This window comes from Cheilinus undulatus, linkage group 4 (genome assembly GCF_018320785.1).
Source record: "Cheilinus undulatus linkage group 4, ASM1832078v1, whole genome shotgun sequence".
Taxonomy (NCBI): Eukaryota; Metazoa; Chordata; class Actinopteri; order Labriformes; family Labridae; genus Cheilinus; species Cheilinus undulatus.
In genome coordinates this window covers 52,874,405-52,878,223 of record NC_054868.1, presented here as the reverse complement: position 1 = coordinate 52,878,223, position 3,819 = coordinate 52,874,405, and the positions used below count along the sequence as shown (strand labels likewise).

At 40.1% G+C, this 3,819-nt stretch overlaps 1 long non-coding RNA gene across 1 annotated transcript; it reads left to right on the top strand.

Annotated features, from left to right (window-relative positions):
* The first annotated feature begins 311 nt into the window (after nt 1-311).
* LOC121507861 lies at nt 312-2,791 on the top strand. Its single transcript, XR_005991765.1, has 3 exons — nt 312-353; nt 471-513; nt 2,475-2,791. It is a non-coding gene; the product is annotated as an uncharacterized LOC121507861 (long non-coding RNA).
* The last annotated feature ends 1,028 nt before the right edge of the window (nt 2,792-3,819 follow it).

Here is a 3,819-nt window from a genome sequence, read left to right as displayed (position 1 = left end):
CTATATAATATATGAGTTTCACTTTCTGAAATGAGTCACAAAAAAAATTTTACTTTTTCATGACACTCTCATTTTTTGAGATGTATTCATTTTCAGTTACACAGGAGAGACTCTGTCTCAACTGAACTACTAACTAAAGGTTATCACAGAATAAAAAAGCATTTCCCAGGTATTAACATGACTTACATTTTGCCCCTACATTGTAATCACTAACTGAGGAACATTACTTTTATTAACAGTGCCTCATTTATCTGATTTTAATCAGGTAGCTCAGCATTCATAGCAAACATCTCCAGGATAACTCTGGGATTCTTGATGATGATTCTTCTTCTCCCCTTGACTCTGTGGAGGAGGTAAAACCAGAAGTGTTCACTCTCATCTTTACTTTTCCTCCTCAGACTTGCTCTATTCTTTGTTGATTATATCAAAGTTTTGATTCCCCCTCTCCTCTTTTTAAAAACTTACTTCAGGAAGAAGGACACTATGGAGGCTGAACCTGCAGAAGCAATGGAGGTGAGAGAGAGAGGTCTTACTGATGGAACTTTCCATAAATCACTGTACTGGTGCTTTGGCATCTAAATACTCTGGAAAAAGATGTGACGTGAATTTACAACTAAAAACAACTATCTGAGTAGAAATGAGCGATTCTTTATATCAGTGGTTGCTTTGAGCCTCCAAGAATAAACACCAAATAACAGGATACATCGTAGTAAAAAATAAAAACATCAATTTTGATGATTTTATTTCTTAAACCAAACAAAACAGCCCTAAACACAATGTTCTTACCCACAGACCTTAGTATGAACTATTCATTAGTGTTTTATTATGAGTTTAGTTATTATGTGTAAATCTTATTTTAACAGCCTTAGAGCAGACAGAGCCTGGAAATCTCTGGAGCCCCCGTAAGTGGGTCCTGGACCACAGGTCCAAGGCTTTAAATCAATCCACAGATGAGGCAGACTACTGAATCTAAAACGTTATTGGGCTCTTTTCAGAGCACTCGTCATACAAACGCCAAACCAAAAAGTTGGGATGCTGTGTGACATGGAAAAAAATTAAGTGACAAGGAAATTAACTGGTAACAGGTGGTAGTATCATGATTGGGTATAAAAGGAGAACTCCTGAAAGGTTCAATCATTTACAATCAGTGGTGTGAGGTTCCCCTCTTTGCCATTTGTCCACTGCATGGCTAAATAGTCCCTCCATCCATCCGTCTGTCCGTCCATATATTCCTCTCCTTCCCCTTATCCAGGGCTGGGTCGTGGTGGTAGCAGGTTGAGCATGTCAACCCAGACATCTCTCTCCCAGCCACACTTTCCAACTCCTTCTGGAGGAATCCTGAGGTGTTCCCGGACCAGATAGCATATATAATCCCTGCAGAGCATTCTGGGTCTTCCCCAAGGTCTCCTCAGCTGGATGTGCCCAAAAAGCCTCCACAGGGAGGCATCCAGGAGACATCCTGATCAGATGCCTGAACCACCTCAACTGGCTCCTCTGGATTGGAAGGATTTGAAGGCTCAACTTCTAGTTCCCTCTGCATGTCTGAACTGCTCACCCTATCTCTGAGGCTGAGCCCAGACACCCTCTAGAGGAAACACATTTTGGCTGCTTGTATCCATGAGCTCATTCTTTTGGTCCTTACCCAGAGTTCATGACCATAGTAGGTGTGGGTTGGGAGGAAGATTGACCGGTAAATTGAAAGCTCTGCCTTCCAACTCAGCTCCTTTCTCACCACAACAGTCTGGTACATTACCTGCAGCACTGCCAACACTACACCAATCTGCCCTTCAATCTCACACTCCCTTTTACCTTCACTCATGAACAAGACCCCAAGTTACTTGAACCAGAGACTCACTCCCATCCCGGAGGGAGCCATCCACCATTTTCTGGCAGGAAACTAGGCGGTACTGACTCTCATCCAGACCACTTCACACTCAGCTGCAAACTGGCCCAATGCCTGCTGGAGGTCCCCAGCTGAAGGAGCCAGCAGAACCACATCATCTGCAAAAAGCAGAGACTAACAGTTTAAAAACAACATTGCTCAACGTGTAACTACAGGGTAGTTATAGATCTCACTATTACAGTCCATGATATCATTCTGTGATGATATTACAACATGGGCTCAGGAGCACCTCAGAAAACATCGGCAATTAACATAGTTCCTCACTGTGTCTGCAAATGTAAGTTAAGACTCTACCATAGAAAGACAAAGACACATATCAACAACATCCAGAAGCCCCGCCCACTTCTCTGGGCCTGAGCTCATCTGAGATGGACTGACCTAAAGTGTAAAAGTTCTGTCCATCTCTGTCAGCACAGCCATAGCCATAGATTATTTTTGGTTTGTGATCAATTATTTCTTAACTAGACTCTATCTTTTTAGATTTTGTCTGTTTTAATATATGCTCAGTTTAATTTACATATTTATTCTTGAATATTTATATTTCTGATCAAACCTTTTCGTCTGCTCTCAGTTAAACTCTGATCCTGCGTACGAGAACATCTCAGCCGTCACTGCAGCACAGAGAGAAGACAGAGAGGAGCAGGAAGATGCTGTATGAAGTCCTCAGGTTAGAGCCTCCTGCACTGAATAAACAGAGCCACTGTAGATTAACAGTCATCTATGTCACATGTTACAACCATACTATACCAGTATTCCATTCACTTTTCTGTCATGTTCTTTAAATGCTGTTGAATCAGGAGAAGACTTCCTGTGGAGAAGTGGGGACATTTGCCTTCAGCTGCTGTAGGCTGATATGAATTCATGTTAAATTGTTACTGAGAGACAAAAATCAGGCTGAAAACAGATATAAAAGAATGTTATGGTTACCAACAGTAAAAGAGAAATGCAGACGAAACCATCAGCAGTAAACTGGATTACATTTCCTTGGACAAAAAGGGGACAAAGTTAAAATCTATAATTAACTCTGCATCTCTGTCTCTGTTTATAAATGTTTATTCATGTTTTATGTGATTCTCAACCTTTTTTGATATCGACTGTCACACCAACAGATTTATTGTCATGTACGTCATCAACATTAATGCTAATCAATCTGCATCTGTACTTGTTTGTTCATTCTGTTGTTTACAAAATGTTTGTTATTTGAGTTTAATTTTTTTTTTCCTAATAAAAACATATTTTTAACTTTGTCATATCTTAAGTTATCTCTTACAGCAGCGGTTCTCAACCTTTTCAGCCTTTGACCCCAAAATAAGAGTGCCGATGAGAACGACGGCAAAACATAGCAATCAAAATTTAAAAGTCCCCGCTCTCAGCTTTACTGCTTGGAATAAATGAATAACAAAAAAATCAAAAACTTCAACATCTAGTAATTCAAACTTAGTCTGAAGAATTTAAATGAAATGATTAAAGTGAGTGACAGTAGATAGCTTTTAATTTTACTGAATTAGCTTCTCTGTTTTAGAGTATAATAAAAACCATCTAAAACATACCTTCAGTTCACCGTGCTCTGAGGAGTCTCAGACACTGGAGAGGAGTGATGATGGCAGGGAGATCCTCCTCTCTGATCAACTGCAGATTTAGTTTCCACCCTGGTTCTTGCTGGATGGTTTAGGTGGGACTGTTTAATCTCTGGTAGGATAGGCAAGTCTGCTAGCACAGCTCGTCCTCTCCATGATAACATGTACCTGAGGGAGTGATAAAATATTGTTGTAAAGTTGTACAGATTTGACTCCATCTATCAGCAATAATCCTTCTGTGGCTGAACTATCAAGAGTTACAACAACAGAGTTAAATATATATTATTTTACAATCCAGCTCATTCAGCAGGGTGTAGCAGGGCAAACAAACTGAGTTTA